The sequence below is a fragment of the Phalacrocorax aristotelis genome, chromosome 3 (genome assembly GCF_949628215.1).
Source record: "Phalacrocorax aristotelis chromosome 3, bGulAri2.1, whole genome shotgun sequence".
NCBI lineage: Eukaryota > Metazoa > Chordata > Aves > Suliformes > Phalacrocoracidae > Phalacrocorax > Phalacrocorax aristotelis.
In genome coordinates this window covers 44,576,064-44,597,374 of record NC_134278.1, presented here as the reverse complement: position 1 = coordinate 44,597,374, position 21,311 = coordinate 44,576,064, and the positions used below count along the sequence as shown (strand labels likewise).

Genomic DNA, 21,311 nt, shown 5'->3' with positions numbered 1-21,311 from the left:
TTGAAGAATGGAAATGTTTTCATATTTTTCTCCCTTTTGCAAAAGACTATAATGCTGGGCAAGGGTGTGAGGTCACTGAGAACTTATGCCAATGATTCAGCTGGATGCTCAGCAAATTGGTATGCAGTGCTTCCCAATGGTGGTTTCAGAACATTTCACTCTCACCATCAACTTGATTTCCAGTTTATTAAGACAATTTACTTTATCCTTCAAGAGACAGAAAACCACAATATATTAAGTTAGTGGTCCATGTGCTGGCAACTAATGAAGCAGACACATTTTCTGATCAATGTACCTGCTATTGCATGCAGCCATACGTGACCTATGCAACATTTCAGTGGCTAGAACAGGCTTCTAAGTTCAAATTTTACATTCATCAGTCCCAAAAGGAAAGAGATTCAACAGTTAACTTGACCAATATTCACAAAAGTTTTAACTAGGTCCTTAAATGGCCTAAGTCCTATGCCAAAACTGCTAGCACAGTACTAATATTCCTGTTACACCACTACAATATCCACATAAATGCCAGCACTGCCCATACTGGCACAAAGAATTCTAGAGCAAAAAGGCTTATTCCTTCATTACTTTGTTCACATCCTAGAAAAGTACAAAAATTAAAAATGTGCAACAAAAACTTACTAATGGTCCAGTTAGTGCTGAAAGAATATAACAATAATTTGGTGGGGACTGGGGGAGACCAACAGTTTTCCATGAAAACACAGTATATCCAGGGATTTCAAAGATAACCAATTCAAAAGAAATCACAATGCCCATGAAAATCATGGAATCACAGAATCATTAAAGTTGGAAAAGACCTCTAGGATCAAGTCCAACCATCAACCCAACAGCACCCACCATGCCTCCTAAACCATGCCCTGAAGTGCCACATCTACATGTTTCCTGAACACACCCAGGGATGGTGACACCACCACCTCTCTGGGCAGCCTCTTCCAGTGCCTGACCACTCTTGCAGTGAAAAAAATTTTCCTAATGTCCAATCTAAACATCCCCCAACTAATGTATCAAAGCAGTGTTTGTTCCATGGCAACCTAAAGAAATGTCAGTCTTTCTATACACTTTTTTGTCTTAGTCTTATGATGCAGCAGAGTAAAAAGTAGGTTTGGGGTTTTTTTAATCTCTCAGAAAATCTTGGAACAGTGTGCCACTCTGCTGCATCCATCACATATTTGCAGGCTATACTCCTCCTCTAATCTAAATTAGTAGTGTAGTTCAAGAATTATTTGTTCAAACATTATTAAAAAAATAGTATTTAAGCATGCAGTATTTCTTCCTTTTAGTTGATTATAATATTGTTTTAGAAATACTAGACAAAGCACTTTATTCCAAAAAGTATTTACTGGCAGAATTCATGTGTCCTTTTTCAGAAAAAGCACTTACTCATTTAAGTTAGTTTAACCTGGAGGAGCCAATACACATTCAAGATTTACACAGAATACATCTGAAGCACTAAGAGGACTTCAGTTACACCTTTTCTCATAATTTTGGGGTTTTTTTTTTATTATATTGTTTAGAAATGCATTGCAGGAAAGAACATATTTCTGATTAATTCTTGAACCTACATGCCAACAGAATATGAATTACATTAAAGTGGAGGGGGTGCTGGAAATCAAAGCAAAACTCCCATTAATTCTAGTTTACTACTGAAAATAACTTCAATGGCACAATATTCACTATTTCCTCCCCGCCCAAGTAATAAGCTGGTTTTTTTACTAGCTCACATATACAATTTTACAGAAGGACTTAAGCCGCATTCCAGGTCATCAGAAAATTAATGATGTGCATAAACAGGCTCTGTATTTTAGATTTGGTGCCTAAGAAACATTTTTCTCCCCTTTAATCATGCTTGCTTTGTCTTACAAACTAGTAAAAATATATATTCATAATGGAAACTAGCCTATTAATAATGCCTGAAAACATGCTGCTTTTCTACATAATTCAAGCTTATATAAAATAAATATAACTTTGGGAGTTTCAATGATTTTCGTATTTGCTTTATGTAAATAAGAACTGAGTTACAATCAACCTCAATGTGAACTCACAAAACATGACATAAGCATTATTTTTGTTAATAAGTCAGAAATGAAGTGATTTGAAAATCCTGATTTTAAATGTGTTCTTATTACAGAAATAAAATGGTGTTTGAAAAGAAATTCGTTCTCTCTTCTTTGCTAAGGCAATTACATCTTAGGCAGCAGTTACTAAACTATGCCCCTCCCCACAAGATACTCACTCCTCTCCTATCCCCTCAGCCCCAGCCTGGGTTTAGGGGAAAGCAAGGGGTTTACTCTCTACCTAGAAGTCAGTAAACGCATTTCAATTGAGCTGTACAGATCACTTAATCATTGCTCATTGGCTTTAGCCGTTTACAGAGGAGGATCCTCTTCCATCTGGGCTGGGCTGCTCCTTCCATCCACCTCCTCCCCTCTCAGCTGCCTCCACGGTTCTGGGTAACACATGGTGCTGCTGTGGGAGAAGTGAGACTGCCCTTCCCAGAAATTTGGCAAGACTGACAAATAGTAATTTGAGAAAAATCAAAGTGAAACACAGGCAGCTACCACTTCACAGAGTTCAGCTTAATACAATATTCAAGAGACACTTGAAGATGCTTTTGCAAACAGAAGAGATCCTCTCTTGCAAATACGGCCAGTATCAGAACTCCTTTAAAAGACAGGTCAGAAAATTACACAGCAACTGATGCCTTTTCCCCCAAAGAAAAGACTGTAACTATGAAAAGCTGCAACACAAAATTTGAGCCACATCTTTCAAACAGCTCACTGAGATCCACCCAGCTATCATACATAAACATTCACTGCAACTTGATGCGACATCCCTGCTCCTTTGATGATCCACATTGGGGGCGAGGTAGGAGAGCCAGGCTGCCGAGAACCCTTGGGGATGTCTACACGGAATGAAGCAGCTACTACTTGGCTCCTCACAACCGCTCCTGCTGCTTCAGACCCACTCACAGAGCAACAGGAAGACTGGCTTATCTTTCTGGAAAGATCTATGTTCTTCACCTCCTAATATGGGATGCAGCGTGGAAGTTTGGGGACTGTGGAGTCCTTTACACTAGTACCACTTAAGGCCTTCACCCAGTTAATCACAAATAATGTTGCTGATCTCCTATTTACCACTAAACTTAACAGAATGGCACTGCATTGTAGGCAGAATAACACTTACCTAAACTCCTGTGGTGTGTGAAAAGCCCTCTAATTTATCCTTCTTTAATTTTTACTTTGAATTGGGGAAGCCACACATTTATCTATTTCCACATTATCTAAAACTATACTGCCTATCAAAAATCTATTTTAAATAATCAATTTTAACACTCATTCAAACCAGCTAGCCAAACCCTGAGGATTTAAGTAAAGATTTTAAACTCATTTCACATATATAGCTTTTAGTTTTCTTCCTAAACGGAGGTCGTCTCATTTATCAATAACCATTAAAACCTGTTGATTTGTAAGACTTCCCACTAAATATGATTTTTATTTTGTTTCTATGAGTACAGATAATGTATCTTTCCAGTTAGCAACATTTCATCTAGATGTATATAGTAATAGTCTTACTGCTGACTCTTAAGTTATGGTGGAAAATGGTGAATCAACATTACTTTCATTAAATTTGCAGTGTGCCGAACTACGCAAAAATTCACACTCAAAAATTTGTTAACAAGACTAGAAATACTCAATATATAAAGAATTCAAAAGATTTTGCATTTTCAAGTAGTTATCTTGAATTAGTTATATTCAATCCTCCAAGTCACTCCTTTTCAAAATGTGTATTTTAAGTATTGAAAAACAATTTCACTTAAACCCACGCTTCTTCCCTTTAACTTAGAAGAAATAATAACATACAGCAGGTGCAAAAGTGAACCAAAGGGATCATAAGATCACATTACTCTTTCCTGGAGAAAAGCAAAATTTTGAACCAGCTCAATATGTCATGAAGATAAAGCATTTGAACTCTATGAAATATTATTTTCCCTTTGACAACTTCAAATATCTGTTTTAAATTGGTCTTTATGTAAAAAGAAAATGCAACATTTAAAAGTTATCATAAGTATACTACATTAATTTCCTTATAGAATGACTTCATAGCACATCCTGAAGGAGGCTGTCATGGATGCAGAATAAGACCATTAAGACCCACGGCAATTTTCTGTCCTAGTTTAGATCCTTATTCATAGAAGCTTCTGGTTTTGTCTTTAAAAGTACTCTGGTTTTAGTAAGGCATAATAAATCATCCTTTCAACCTGTACTTCACCTTCTCTCAGAGTAAAAGCGTCTTCAGAAACGAGACTATATGAGCTTACCATTCACAGAAAATAAAGGACAGCATTATCTTCTATTTTTTATCAGTTCTGCCAAATTAATGTCAAAAGGGACACACTTGCAAACAGCTAAAAAAAAGTTTGATTGCAAACTTGCTCTTCTGAGTATATTAACACACTTCTCCCACTTGCCTGGGAGACACTATTTTTTCCCTTTTTCGGTAAGGTCCCTGAGAATTGAAAGATTCTTCCCATTCCATGGGAATGTTCAAGAATGCCACAACTGTGAGGACTCTACCACTGCCCAGTGTTGTCAGTGAAACCATAATGCAGCTCAACCACAAGTGTCACATCTAATGTAGTGCCTCAATACAGTGATTTTTCACGAGAAAGCATTCCTAGTACCAGGGGGTGGGGGGGTGGGGAGGAAACCTTAGATTTAATGAAAATTACACCACCAAGGGAGCAAAAAATTGAAAACCTGGATTTGTTTGGAAAAATAAGAGTCGATCAAAACAATGCAAGAAAACATTCAACAAAATCAATAATAAAGTAAAACACAGTAAGAAAAAAATCAAACTGTTTCACTCTTCTGATTAGTTACAAACTATCTTCTTGCAAGATTGAAAAGGTCATTGCTATCTTCAGGTCATAAGCTGCAGTCAATTAGAAGCATGAAGTTTATTGTCTATCACTTCCAAATTACCATCTGACTTCACAAATCATTGAGATATTAACCACAGAAATATAAAATGAAACCACAGGGGTAAAGGATGTAAGAGCAGAACCACATCTTTATGTCTTTGTATCCTCTTTGCAGCTCTGTATCTTCTACATATCTGAATATAACAGTTTTCAGAACATTTTTTCTGAAGAGGCATTCAGATTAAAAAAAAAAAAAGAGCCAAGTTTATGGTTGTCTGTGTAACATGAGGCATATTTTACCTACGCTACTCTTCAGCAAGAGGTTGTTGAATTCTACTGATAAAACAACATGCAATGACACAGCTCAACAGAGCAGCATACTACCCATGAAAGGAAAAAGCCTGCAGTTCTACTGGAAACGACACGAGGATGAGTGTATACGCTTCAACATTTTTCATCTGAAAAGAAAAAGTTTTACATAACTTACTGCCGTATACTATCAGCTTAGCTTTTCAGAGCCACTCACTGTTACTATCATTTAAGCTGTGATACCAGCTACTTACCTGGTAAAAGGAGAAGGCCACTCCTGACAGCTGACCCACGTGTCATTGTTAGGAGAACAATATTACAACTTGATCCTGATATAGTTGAAGATGTCTCTGCTCATTTCAGGAGACTGGACTAGATGACCTTTAAAGGTCCTTTCCAGACCAAACTATTCTATGACCTTATTTTCTCATCTTTCTGAAACTTGGGCAACAAATATGCAAAGCACTGTCAAATTGAAGTATCTAAACCATACATTGAGTGCACAGTCATTATAAAGGGACAGGGCAAAAGCTCTCTGGTATTTTAGTTTTCAGGCATACTGCTGCTGGCGTGAATCTAAATCTTCAGTTACTTTGCCAAAGTATGCTTTCAATATTTTTTTCTGCAGAGCTCAAGAAAAGACAAGACAGGGTGACTTCAGTAGCTTGTAATTGAACTTCCTTTTGGAATTTCTTTTGCATTTTCATTGGATAAAAACCAACAACAACAACAAAAAAAAACCCCTGTTCTTTAAATGTAAACATTTTTTTCTAGGAAATTTGACCTGTCTATTGCAAAATTTGGAAGGCTTCTCTAAACGATGCCAAAATGCTTTATAAGGGAGGGCAACAGAAATTTAACAATAGAGATCATAATTATTTCTCCTTGTAATTCTAGAAATGAACACTGAAAGAGACACATATGAGTGAGGTGTGCTCTGAAATGCTGTCAACTTCATCAGGGCCTCGCTCCTACAAGCCTGGGATTTTTAACTGTCACAACCATCAGGGTGCTTCTACTGAACTCAACAATCATTCTTTTCTAGAGTAGTAAGAGTCAAAAATACATGGGTATGTTTTTGAAACTACTTCAAACCTGCATATGGTGTATTTACACCAGACAGGAATATACCGTACTGTAGATTGCAGACTATCTTGGCAATTAGTCTACATGAACTTAAACATTTTATACCTATGACTGAAACATAAATGATCATATTTTCTGCTTAAAACCACCTAAAAATACTAAGAAAAGCATATGTGATCACTGGATTGTGGACAGCCCTGCGTAACTGAGGTGACCAGTTATGTGTCTACATACGACACCATCATGAGATTTATTAACTAACGGCATTTCCGGTGAATGAGTACTTATATCTTTCAATAAAAGCAGAGAGAGTTTATACATCTCTATGGGACCTATAACAGTCCAACTTTCTCCACAAATAGCATTCACTAAGTTCAAACGAAAGAGGCTGTCAATTCCAGTAGCTAAGTAAACATGCACCTTCTAAGAATGACCTTAGGTAGCCACAGGGTGGCAGAACTTCAGGATAATTTATACCTCCAGGACAGTGACCAGACTATTTCAAGGAGTCTTTTTCTCCACTCACAGCATAATTACTATGCATAAAATACTTGCTGTGTGTTCAGTGGGTGCTTTTAATGCCAGGAATCAGAGAGGGGAAAAAAAAAGCCTGTACGTAACAGTATGACCAACCCACAGTTCTCCAAACATCAGAGCATTGCAAAAGATTACTGACCTCCATGTTTCTATTTTGACAATTTATTCAAGTCATTCAGTAACTGATCACTATCAAATTTTACCTCATATGATTAAATTAGCGTGATTTTTTTTCATATACTTTAACAGGCCAAAGGAAACCCTAGACACTTCTTCACCGGAAGTATATATAATTTCACCAACGTACATCCTCAGAAGGCAGGGAAAGTTTCACCGACATCAGCAAATTTAACGGTGCCAGCGCTGGTTCCTTTGCCCATACAGCCAACTATCCCACATTTGGTGTCCTGTGGCCTCCAAAATAACATGGCTGCATCCAAACAACTAACTGGGAAAAGCCACCAACTAACTTCCAAGCCATGCCTGGAAACGTTTTGGGAGAGCACTAGATGGCTCAGGTCAAGACCTTGCCAGAGATTGTTATAAAGGTCTGCTGATAAGGATGTTAGTGTTTCAGGCTCTGGCCTGGAATGGGCCATGCAATGTTACTAGCAGAAACAAGGCTTTTGAATCCCCCCACCAAACACAGTGTTGTGCAAGAACATTTGAAGTTCTAGCAAACTCCTAACATAGGAACCATCTTAGGCAGTTTCATAAATTTGTTTTTCTCTATTACGTTTTTCATAAATGTCTTTCACATGGAAATAGGAGGGGAGTGGAGAGGTGGAAGAGATGTGGTCCAGTTATTAATGAATATTAAAACATAAAAATATGTTATTTGAGATCCTTTGTTAATGTATGCACTGCTAATTTAAAACATATTTTGTACAAAGTTCAAATTCCCAGTCAAGGACATTCAAAATCTTCCTTTATTGCAGAGCTTCTGGGTTCTTGACCTTTTTTTGGACAGAAAAAATAATTTGCCATTTCAATCAAACACTAAAAGCACAGAATTCCGCTCTGGAGGAACAGTAGCTACCTTCTAGCCTGTTGCAACATAACTGGCTTGTCAACTATTCCCCACTCTTCAACATGAGAAAACAAAGATATTTGCAAACACCTTTCTGCAAAGAGAAGAGGGCATCAAAAGATGCCATAAGGCAGCTTTAAGCAAATTGGGCAGCAACATTCATCTTGATGGGTGAGGCCAAGAGGAAGATGAAGAGTGGGAAAGAAGATGGAAGAGGAAACAAAAAGACAGTAAGGAGCAAGCTGGTGATGACAACCAGGTCAGACAGCTGCAGTTGTTTCTTGGTTTTCCTCTTTTGCAAAGGGCGAGGGGAAGCAGTGGAATAGCGCACAACACTGACATCAGACGAGTATCTGGGCAAAACTGAGGAGAAAGGATGGATATTTTTTTCCACAGCGCAGTCACAGGAAGAGAAGCCAGAGGTCAGCTGGGAATAATTTTAATTGCTGGGGAGAAGGCTGAATGCTCAGTTCAGAAGCAAAGACTGGGAAGGCACAGAGAAGAAAGACGAAGAACCAACGGCATGGAAGATCCTGGACTAAAACCTGCATGTGACACAAAAACATCAGATTTGGAAGAAAGCAACCAAAAGAATCAATGTCTGTTGAAGCCCATTCCATCTAGATTTTATAATAGAAATTAAGATCACCAAGTTTCACATCTTTTTTTGTGGAGAAGGATCTGCAGAACACTCGCCTTCACTTTCTGCTGACTGTGCTGGAATATAATGAATAATACCTGACAGTTTACTCGGGCAACAGAGCTCAGTGCTAATGATTCCAATTATGCTGCTGTTCCATACAGTCAGTACAGCTCTTCAAGATTTTTTTCCCTTTGGTTTGCTTTTTAAAAAGTGTGAAAAAGTTACATGCCCATGAAGCTAAGAATGCTAGAAAAGGCAAAAACTTAAGTGCTCCAATTCCCAAAGTAAAGTTGCCTATGACCATCTTACTACAAGAAAAGGCACAGGTAATTCCAACATTTTCTAACACGTGAATGTTTGATTTTTTTTTTTTTTTTAAAAAAGGCAAAGTGAAATTCTTCTCATATGACTTATGCTTGTGTTAAAACCAAAGTCAGTGGGGGTAACAATATTAGGAAGACACACAAGCTCCCCTTGGGCCCTTTTCCACACTTAGATTATATCCAAACTTATATAAACCTTGTTAATGCCATTCCAGCATAAACTCTTGTATTACAGTGATGCCTGTGTTACTGCTGAACTACAAGCTGCTTTAAGTATAAAAGGAATTTTCACATGCAGCTTTTCATGCTATTCCCTTCTAATTGACTTACAAGTTTAAGTAGGAGTGACAGGACCTGAAGTTAGCTAAAGCTCTGAAGTAGATCCACCTAATCTAGACCTTTACTAAGGAAAACTCAGAGTGATTAAAACACTTCTATATTGAAAAGTCAGGTTTGATTGAAACATTAAAAAAATTATAGTTTGAAAGAGAAAATCCAAACTAATTAGATGACCAGAATAAATAAGACTTACAGACAAATTTATTTCTGGCCATTGTTTGTGGGTGAGACGTAGGGGAGAGAATGGAGAGGGCTGCCCATCTCCAAATTCTGTTACACACTGCAATCACAAAAGCCATAAGCAGTAAATCCCGCACAGTCATCTCTGGTTTTGGGGAATATTCCCTTTCAGTCATGTAGAACCTGACAGGCATCTGCTCCCTGCTCCTCTTAGTGCTCTCTTACAGTCTTGTCCCTTGCACAGCTCCTTGTTGCACTTCTCTTGTCCTGCCAGACCCATCTTCATCCTGGAAGGAGAGCTGCCACCTGGATCAGCTGCCCCAAGGAAGGGATGATCACCTCCACCACCTCCCATCTGTCCCACACACTAATCACAGATCATCTCTTCTGTGATGGGAAGTTATTTAATTACCCTCCAACAGTAACTGGCAGAAAGGTGCTCCTCCAGAAGTTTCTCTCCTCCACCTTGTAGTAGACTATCCCAGTTACTACTTCTTACCACTACTACATTTTTGAAATATGCTATAATTCAGAAACACATAATCTGACAGGACATACAGGACAGACCAACATCTGACTTTGTTTTTTTTTTTCTAGAAGACAGACACAGCTGGGAGATTTTGTAGAGGACTCTTGCAGTGTGAGTTATACTGACACTGCCACAGATAAATATGCAGCAGTAACTGTAAAGATGCTCTTGTCTTTAAGAATAAACCTATAAGGTCTAATCAGAGGTAAGACAGATCGAAGAGGTATACATAAGTCATCTTCAATACTGCTTCCTGCACAGCAGTTACTGTCTCACAAAACTGTGACCTGGAGCATGCAAAATCTGAACTTTAGAACTTGCACCACTACATCTTGCAGCAGTAACTTCTTTTGACCCACTTTCTTTAGGGCTCTCAGCATATCTGAACTGTACTTTTTTTTATTCCAAGCTTTCATTAAACCATCCAAAAGTTTCATTCAGAAGCACTGTAAGCACCATGGTTACAGATTAACAAAGCATTAAGCCTCTGTCATTCTGGAAGGACACTGGTTTCCCTAGCTACAATCCCTCACTTGCTATCCCCATGACAGATGGTTTATTCCAGCCCTTCACCCTGCTTACACTGCCTTCTGCAGATCAGAAAAAAAAAATCTGTTGCTTAGAAAAAATAGGATTTTCATCAGGTATACAATTTTATTACTGTAGACCACTTCTTACATTCACTGCCTCTAACACATTTACACAGTCATTGCTACCTCTATAACCTCAACTAGCTAAGCTAGAAAAGAACACAGATAAGCATGATCTGGGATGGGGAAAAGTAGCATGGAAGAAGTCAGAGTGATTTTTTGTACCCCATAGCCAAAAATCTGGAGGAGTTTCGCTATATACACAGGGCTGTACAAAGTTGTAACCAGACAAAGGAAGCAAAACCAATTTAATCAAGACAGAAAACTCTTACTATACCAACAGAAGGAAAATTGCTCTCTCAACTCTTGAAGGGTATCGAGGGACAGATTTACTAGGGGAACTAACTGTGGCCTTTTCCCTACTCCCTGTGAGTTAAACCTGCTATAGTGTGAGCTTCCAAAGCATTAAGAAGGTTGGGAATGGTGCAGTTCCCACCCCCTGCCAGGGGAAGGTAAGGTTCACAGATCTGCTGGTAACAAAGGAAAACATCAGGACACCTGACCTCTTATTCAGGAAAATAGCTGAATGCCCTGTCCAAGCTGATTGTGGAGTTAGTGGATTCCTCTTCTCTAGGGATTGATTCAGAGCTTTTATTTAGGCTTTGCACAAGATATCTAGACTTCAATACTAGCATGTTCTACTGAAACAGGAGATTTCTTGTTTTCTCTCATCCTCTGCTTAACATACGTTCCATTTCTAACACAGAATTTATTCTATGTTCCAGACCAGCTACCTAGAAAATGTTCTGATACTGACCGCTGTCATTAATGCGCAGCGTCAATCAGCAAATAAAAATTTATCTCAGAACAGAAAGGACATACCAGGTAGGGAGGGGAGGTGCCAGGAAATATAGTCTAAAAAGACTAATTTTGAGGATGCATATGATGTATTTTGTAGTGTGAGTCATGCCTTTGACAACATGCTTTAAGAAACTCACTTTAAGATAATACCTTGTACTAAAGTAAAAGATCACTCTAATTAAGCCATATCAATTAGGTTATTAGAGAGAGACACTTGAGGTCTTGTTTGCAAACATCAGATTTCAACATGCTCTACTCTTTTTCAGAGACAATCTCAGAATTAATACTTAAAATCCTTTGAGTATATACAGATTTGAAGACAGACTGGATAGTTCAGTGGATTTTGTTTTTTAACTTGTATAAATTCACAAGTCAGATCTGACTAGCATTAACTGTTGACACATTTGGCAGTCAAAAGACAAACCAGAAACTGCCTCATTTGCTGTCACTTCTCAGCAATAACCTCATCTCAGTAATGGAAATGTGTAGAAGTACTCAGTGAGTGCACAGATACTCTAACTGGAGAGCTGTAAACAGCTGTATTTTGTATCTGCTCTGCTTCTAAGCTGAACAAACAAGAAACAGTATATTCAAATCTCCCATTTCCTTAATACTTGTGCACCAGTGTATACATGAAACTTGTATTACAGCCCTGTTTTCAAAATGGCAATTCAATCTTCTGGTGCCAGCTCCCAGGACAGAACTGGGTCTCCCTATCCGCACCATCTGTTCTTACGATCTCTCCTTCTGACCCAAAGTGTACATTCTTAGTGGAACAGTAAACCACAAGAGTGGGAGGGAAGCAGGAATAATGCGTACCTAGTTCTGCCTCAAGTCTGATAGTTATTTTACTCTTCATAAGAGGTGAGAGGAACAGTTTTGAATGCCCATCACAGCAAGGACAACTGAACTCAGATCCATTATGAGGCAAGTGGTGCATCAACAGTTCTGAAGTTATTAAAAAAAAAAAAAAGAAAAATACACACACACACAAAAAAACCAAAACCCAAAACAAACCACACAACACGCACACCACAGGAGAAGCTAAATTTCAAAAGAAAAGTAAAATGCTTCTTTCATGAAACAACCTGCTGCTTACATTCAGAAGGGCACTGTGAATACAGGTGTTCCCTCAAACATACATATACATATATATTCTTCTTGGATGAAATGCAATAGCGCAGGAGTTAGTAGTAGTTAAAAAAGAATCATAGTTAGGAGTAGAGACTAACACCTGAGAATTTTAACAAGATAGTGAATAATGCTTAGGCCAGACAAGAGGGTATTAGCAATGAACGCCTCATTAACAAGAACCTCCTAAAATAATACAACTCAGCAGAATTTCAGGGACTAACAGTGGAAACATCCTGCTACAAAGAAGGTTGTGAAGGAAAGGGAAGGCCACAAATCAGTCAGCAGTGCTAAAAAGGAACATCTTGGCTCAGAAGGCACTGAAGCACAGAAACTGGGGGAAAGGTAATTCCGGCAGGGAGAGACTGCGACCACCGACTCAACTGACGGACAAAAGGACCACACTCCTCTTGAGCGTGCGCAGTGAATTAAAATCACACTGTGGCTTTCAACTTAAGCAGAGAAGATACAGACCAATGGAAGATGGGGATGCCCAGTCAGGTCAACGATTATGCGTTAGATAGGCATGTTGTGTTAACTTTCATATGTGAATGTCAAAAAGGAATTATGGTAGGTGTGCACACTAGGAGAAATTATCCCCTGTGCACTTGGTGCCAAATAAAGTAATGCCTGCTCTTTAACACACCTGGTGTTAAGGAGTTTTATTCCCAGCTTTTGGTGACATAGGCACTATAAAAGACTTTGTAAGGCTACAGTTAAGTGCTTACTTCCAGAAGAGTGAGGAATTTTTAACACATATATCTCTGATTTTTTTTCTATCGGCTAAACTGACGTCCTGTCCTTCCCTTCATACACATGCAAACAACTTGTGGCTTGCTACAGAATCTTTGTTCTTAAGCATCTATCACTACTCAGACATTAAACTAGGAAGCTGAGCAATTAAGTTTGTTTTAGCAAGTTTTGTTTCAGCAAGTAAGGTTTGTCAATATTGCTCCTAGAACCAAACGTAAGATGATTTGTGGAGACAGCCCTAAATGCCTAACTGAAGTTTATGAATTGCACGCCAGTCAGCAGAAGCCCACTACATTTGGAAGAGCTAAACAGTGCCAAGCATAATTCCTTGGACACAAGTGGAGTTCAGCTTTTGCCAACATGATGTCTGTATACATGACAATATAAAAAAATATATATAATTTAAAAGGCTCTAGGAGCACTTGTTTCTAAAATAACATATCTATTTTTTTAAATTGTAAGGACAATAATTACCTTGTTAAAAATCACTAAATGCTACAAATAGCTACTCCTAATTCAAGTTAAAATATTCCTTCTTCTATAACTTAATGGGCATAAATTAACACACATGAAATTCCATCTGAAAACAAGAAAATACTTTTTACTGTGAGGATAATTAAACACCAGAACAGATTGTCCAGAGAGGTTGTGGAATCTCCATTCTTGGAGGTACTCAAAACACCTCTGGATGCAGCCCTGGACAACCTGCTCTAGCTGACCCTGCTTGAATAAGGGGAGTTGACTAAATGATCTCAAGAGGTCCCTTCCAACCTAGACAATCATGTGTTTTGTGTGATTCTCTACGGTACAGCTGAGACTACGAAAATGGTATGCATGCAAGAGCACATTAGTCCCATATGCCCTATTTATTCCACATTCCAATCTTCTTTAAGAGACTATCTCTTAAAAGGAAACAGAAGGGGAAAAAAACAGGAAATCCTATTAAAATCATAGCATATGTACATGCGTCCACATCTCTCAAGTGTCCTGGTGCAGCACATTTAGGAGTTGCAGTCTTTCCATTTATTGGAACAGCCTAAGAATCCTTTGAACTTCTGGCTATAATTTATACCAATCCAAAGCAAACTTACTAGAACACTAAAAAGACTTATCTTGTCATAGCAAGTTTTTTTTGGTGTGGGGTTTTTTTTTGTTTGTTTGGGTTTTTTTAAGGATAGGAAAACTCAGTAGCAATCCTGGTGCAACTGATGTTTATATAAAGTTTATTATTTCACTTGATAAACAAAACTAATACTTCATAAGCTGTAGGGGAATAGACAGGGATCGGCGACCGGAAGATCACGGGATGTGACGGAAAGACAGACTCCTTCCCATAGGAGTGGCAGGAACAGGAAGCGCAAGAGCTATATAAGCGTGTGACGCAGCTAAATAAACGGGCATTTTGTATCCATCATATTGATGTCTGTGCATCACTGTCCCCAGGGTGGGTGGAGCCCTGTGTCCCGGAGATACGCGGCCCAAGATAAGTTCTCCCATAGAAGCGTACAGCAACAATAAGCAAAACACGCATGTACTGATTTTTATTGTTTGCTGATTAAGCTCAATTAAGACTTAAATTCAGTTGATAATATACATAAATTTATTATCATTTCAGACCCCCTACAGTAACTAAGACATCTCCCAGGGGAGATGAGAGATATGATGTAGGACACAAACGACATCCAGTCTCTTCTGGATCAGTATCTCAAATGGCACTAGACATCAATGTTTCAGCAAGTAAGTTGATCCCTGAATGACTCCTGACAAAAAGCAAAAGAATTTATTTTATGTAACTTAAGTTTCAGTGAGTATATTTCCAAGAAGTTTTCTGATAGATGTTCATCACTTGAAAGAACTCCAAACCAATAAAAGCACCTTGCATAAATGCCCAACAACAACAAAAATTTGTTTTTAAATACAATGCTTCAAAGAGTCAAAGGTAAAGGGAACAAATCAGAACATTTCAGAATTAAGGCACACTAAGAAGCCTTCTTGAAAGAGGTTTCTTCTGAGTATATCTGGGAAAACCACAGCAAGTACTCAGATTTTTAAATTCAGAGTACTCAGTATCCATTAACTTCTACAAAATATACCATATTGTACTATTTATTTCAGGTCAAACCCAGCTATTTTCAAATTCATCAATAATTTGGTCAAGGACTTCAATGAGAATTAGACTAAATTCATACTTTAACAGCCTACATTTCTGTGAATCTTTTTATTGCAATGTTTCATAGCTTGCTAGTAGAAATACTGCTACATATTTGAAAAAAAATAGTGAAAGATTAATGCTAGATCACTCCTACAGATGCAGCTAGGCAAATTATTAAATTCCTAGCTATTGGCAAGCAGTTCTCTAAGGGTACACATGTGTAAAGCATTCCCAACAGTGAAGAATGAAGAAATTAAATCTTTAAATAATCAGCTACTCATATTTTAATGATCTTCTTGCAATAAAAGGAATGAAGCTCCTTACACAGTGGGAGGTAACTTATTACACTTCTCCTGATACCTAAGATTTCAGCATGGAACAGGCCTTTGGGTTTGGATGCTAAGAACTGGAAAAGGCATTCAGGTAACAAGCAAGCCACAGCTGGGAAAAGAGGGGGTAGGTGCAGTCCCTGGAGAAGAGGCACTTCACTCAGCACCAAATCAGTGATGTTGAACGTGAAGCTAGCTTAGTGAGCAGTTGCATCTTCCTCTGGGTATGCTTCAAGACCAGATTGCTAGAGGCCATGGTGGACACACTGCCGGGCAGAGAAGGGATTCAAAACCACAGTAAACTTTTAATTACGAACAGGAGAACAATAGCCTATTACTGTTGTTGTCATGTCCCAGAAAACAGAGAAGATTTTCCTGGATGTGGGAATACCAAAACTCAACAAGAGCCTGACGAGATTTCTTCCCCAAAATCTTTCTGCACGGACATGTTTAAGGACAAAACAGTTCCTTCATCCCTAAATATGTTATTGAAGTCCTTGAAGAAGTAAAAGCTCTGACTAAATTTGAAAGACCCACAAACTTTTTACAGTTCACACCATAGAGTTAGCAGACTTTCATTACACAGGTTTTTTTTCATTTAGACATTCCCTTTTTTTCTCTTTTTTCTTTAGTGGAAAAGAATTTACATCAAACAACTCATTTAACGAGTTCTCATGCTGTTAATTGCCTTAACTGTGCACTTTATCTACAAGATCTCACACTAACATTCTTAATTATTTAAAGCACATTAAATATTAATGGTATCAGCATGATTAGAGATTACTTTCTTAATAATCATTCTTGTTTGAGTGGAAAGCGTTTGATTCCAGCTGCTATGAACTTTTAGACACCCAAAAGCAATGTTTGTTGACATAAAAGGGACAATCCATTTCACAAAGGAATGATGACCAAATTAAACTGCATATGCCCAACAAAACAATACTATTTTATGGTAGACACTTCATAAGCTTTAATAAAGTTAACTTCCTTGGGAGGAATCTGAATTACTGTATTTTACAATATTATTCTGACTTCTACACTGTATCACAACACTAAGACTTTCTTTTACTCCAATTAGTTTTTCATTAGTTTAGATTCCAAGCCTCTAATCTACATGGAAGCTACCTATGTTGACTCTACAGTTGGTCCACAACAAATAATAAAATTTAAATGTATCAGTGCTAGTACATCTCTAGAAGAATCAATGGGACAGTATCACCACTAAAAGCAATGGACCTTTTAAATTAGAATTTGATACAGACTGATTTAGGAAAGAAAACGCTAACTCGGCCTCTACCACACGAGAAAAGTTTTGTTGCAGTCAAAGGTAAGCACTGATCAGAAAAAACTAAAAAACAACGAAAAGCACACATTTTAAGGTAAGAAAAAGCCAAAATAAAGTAGTCATGGTGGTTTACTCCCCTGTCACCAAATGTATCTCCTGGAATCAAACTGCACCTGAAGCTTTCATTTCAAACAAAAAATAAAGTTTATAGGTCTGAAGATTACGGAGAGAAGCCTGAAAACATAATGTAACACCAGACTTATGAATTCTGATGGCAAGTGTCTGAATTTATTTAATTACTGGTGTCTGGGAACTAGCTTTCAGTGTTTGAATGCTTGAGGCTGACACTGCTTAAATTAAAAGCCATTGAATGATATAACAAATGGAAGCTATTCATCAATGTCTTGATCTGGGAACAGAGACACACTGGCCCAAAAGGTGATGACTGGCATAAAGATGGCCTGAAGCACCCACCTGCCCCCTCCAATGACTAAGCCTAAGGATACTGCAGACAGTTCCAAGGACTAAGAGGATAATTAAATGGTGTTTGATTTCTCTCTTTACCAAATGGCACACACAAAAACCTGGATTTGAATCAGAGGATTTGCAGGGGACAGACTACTCCTTACCTTGCCAATGAACTGAGCAGTTGTATTGTACATGATCCAGCACTCTAAGCACAGACTCACTGCTTCTTTTCCATCTTTGGACAGTAACATACCAAATGCAGCCAACAAGTGCAGGACTGCATCCAGATGGTCTGAGTCACTATAACCAAACAAAGGGTTGACTTCTAGCTTTGGCCAGGTTCACTCCTTTATGTGGCAACACTACAGTCACCCCTACCTAATCAGGAGACTCTTGTTCTCTAATAAATAAAGAAATCTATAATGCAAAAATAGGTTTGAAAGATCTTTCTCTACCTTGCAGCGCTTTAACTCTTAGACCTAACAGTGCTGCCAGTCAGTGAGCAGACAGAAGCATCACTACTTATGAGTAGCTTTGCAGCATGCTCTCATGCAACTCTCAGTTACTTTTGAAAAACAAATGCAAGCTTTCACCTCTGTATTTACACTGATCATGATACAACCAAACACAGGCTCTTCCCACCCACTTCAGGAGAGAAGGAGCACAAACTAAAGGCTAACTAGAACTAAAAGCTATTTGCTCTTAAGTATTTATCAAATTCCTTCAGTAAGTGCTACTGGCAATACAAACCTGCTCAGAGATGAATCGAAATCCGATGCAGCAATACTGCTGGGACTTCCCCAGTATTTCCCCAATTTACCACACATAAGGCCATGTCTCACTGACAGAGAATAAAATTTCTGAATCTGGATTGGAATTTACCAATGTGCAATTCCTAAAGGATCACCACCTCACCTGCATTCAACACAGCCCAATGCAGAGGCTTGCAGAGACATCTAAGTAGTTTCTCATGTTACCCACACAAAACACTGTACTAACAATGCTGTTCCTATGGGCTTTGCTACTTTGTTCAGAGCTAAGTGGGTACCTCTGCACAGCACAGTCAACTTGTATGTCCTGATGATATGTTTATATGGAAGTTTTCGTCCCTTCTGTAAAACTTTGTATTTCTTTTTCCCACCATCATAGCCACAAACACATTTGATCTATGGTTACAGTTTTCCAGCCTACTTGGTTCCAGTGGATCCCTACAACCAAGAGATTCTCTGTGAAGACCCCAAGATTGCTTAAGACAGGTTTCTGCTCCACATAGGGAATAACTAAGAAAAAGGTGCAGCCTTAGGCATGATTTTTTTTACCATTTCATCAGCTCCATTTCTAGTCTGAGTCTACCCTTTTAAGGCTAGATACTTTCTTTGGGTCACAGGCGTGATTGCATGAAAACAACAAAAAAGTTGCAAAACACTAATGTGAGTTATCAGCTCAAGATACTCAGACATTACTCAGTCACAAACACACAGTATCAATATAAAGTAATGTCCTGGTTTAACACCAGCTGGCAACTAAGCCCCACACAGCTGCCTGCTCACCCTCCCCCCACATGGGACAGGGGAGAGAACTGGAAGGGCAAAAGTAAGAAAACGCGTGGGTTGAGATAAGAACAGTTTAATGACTGAAATAAAATAAGAATAAATGGTAACAAAAACAACAAAGAGAGAAAGAGAAACAACACTCAGGAAAAACAAGTGTTGTAACCACTCACCACCTGTCAAGCAATGCCTAGCCAGTCCCCAGGTAGCAATCACTGCCACCTGGACAACTCTCCAGTTTATATACTAAGCATGACATCATATGATATGGAATATCCCTTTGGCCAGTTTGGATCAGCTGTCCTGGCTGTGCCTCCTCGCCTCCCAGCTTCTTGTGCACCTGGCAGAGCGTGGGAAGCAGATAAGTCCCTGACTTAGTGTAAGTACTGCTTAGCAGCAACTAGTACATCAGTGTGTTATCAACATTAGTCTCATACTAAATCCAAACCACAGCACTATACCAACTACTAGGAGGAAAATTAACTCTCCCTCAGCCAAAACCAGGACAAATAAAAATGGAATATTGATTTTGAGATTTTGTGTCATTTAACAACTCCCTACTTAAAAGAAACTCCCCAAAATAAATCCATCCATCCTTCAGATTCACAACTGGAAATACTCTGCTTATCTAAGTATTGCCTGCCTATCTCTTTGTACAGTAATGTTAGACTCAAAAATGCCAAGAACACAAAATAATAAGGAAAATAACTTCAAAGTAGTAGATGGTAATCTCATTAATTTAAGTACTAAAAGAAGAGCTTTCCTTGTATGAGAAGTTTTGTTAGGGGAACTGATTCTTCGCTTCAGCTAACTGCAGCGTTGTAACCCTCTGCAAGACTGTAACACACAGAAACAGGTAGGAAATGTTCTTGGAAATACCTTGGGGAGATTCAAGAGACTGCTAGCAGTATTGAATGCAGTAGTTGGAGAAGATTTTCACCCTCTTCTGAGGCTGAAGTTGGTTAAAATCATTGCCGTTGGTTTCCCGAGATCTTCTAAAAACTGAAAACAGGAGAACATGAAATGTTACTAAAATTTGTCCTAGGTTTGCAAACAATGGTTTTCAGTAATTGAAAATAACTTGCTTCTTTTCTGCACAATCTCCTCTGCTTTTGTAAACCATGAATAACAGCTCATCTTTTATTTGTTTTCAGCGTCTCACAGAACCAGTTTGTTATGATTGCTCTCTCCTACACAAAAGCTGGTCAGGATTTTCAAACACCCTTCTGTTTATTTATGGCAAGCTGCAGTAAAAACATTTCCTTACTCCAATTCAGCGCAAGAATCTGGTAAATAAAAACACTAATTTAACACCTTTTGCCCCCTAGTATATGAAAGAAAACTAAGCACTTACAGTCAACAGGTCTTTCTCTAGTCAGCATATATTCATTACAGGGCAAGGCAGCTGGTTGCTCTTCTTTCAAGATAGAACAGGTACAAGTTCAGCAGCTACACTGGCTTCTGTACTTCATTCTCTTGCCTGACCTGCCTAAAGAATATATCAGAACTTCTATGGGGCTGCTTTTTGATATTTAGGGTTTGCTTTCTGGTTTTGTGGTTGGTTTTCATTTGTTTGTTTGTTTTTCCTTAAAGCTTTAAGAGGCATGCTGTTGATCCAGCTCACAGTACACCCCCACAAACAGTGATGCAAGCAAAACACCAGAGCAACAAGCTGCAGCAGGAGGGCAGTATTGCCAGTATTGCTGCAGAACATCTTGTATCAAACCATGACAGAAAGGCAAAGAGAGACTGATCCACAACTTCTACTCAGTTGTCATCCATCTATCCAGATAAGGGATTGTAAATCCATTAGACTGAATGTTCTGATAAAGTCTGTTTCTTCTGACAGTTTTCAATTGTGTGCATCACACAGATAAGCAGATGGAAAATAATCTTAACTGAGAACAGGTAGAGGGGCTTTTTTCCTCCTTCAAATAGAAGGATCTGAATTTACAGCTCAAGATTTTCTTCAAACTTCCCCCACCCTCCTTAGCCTGAGACACAACTTCCCCTTATTTGGAGAAAAGTTTCTGTTACAAGGAAAAACACTTTAAAAAGAAGATCTTAAATCATTTTTAATCCCTGATCTTTAATTAATATCAGAAATAGAATTATAAAAGAAACAGACAAGTGTTTAGACTTCTGTGCCCTCCTCAGGCCTCAAAAGAAACACTTTGATTCATAAGCCTTGTCCTTTTTTTCTCCTTCCCACAGACTATATCAACTGGATCAGAAAAAGAAAAAAAACCTACAAAACCCCGTAAAAACCAAACAAAA

General features: G+C 38.4%; 1 protein-coding gene across 5 annotated transcripts in view; it reads right to left on the bottom strand.

Annotated features, from left to right (window-relative positions):
- KLHL32 (kelch like family member 32) overlaps window positions 1–21,311 on the bottom strand; it is a 151,452-nt gene that overhangs the window by 103,895 nt on the left and 26,246 nt on the right. For 4 of the 5 annotated variants that reach the window (XM_075087321.1, XM_075087318.1, XM_075087322.1 and 1 more), the window contains exon 2: window positions 19,914–20,036. The gene's annotated coding sequence lies outside the window, so the exon portion shown is untranslated. Of the gene's footprint in view, window positions 1–2,617; window positions 2,680–19,913; window positions 20,037–21,311 lie in introns of all 5 variants that reach the window. The other variant, XM_075087320.1, reaches the window with a different exon arrangement.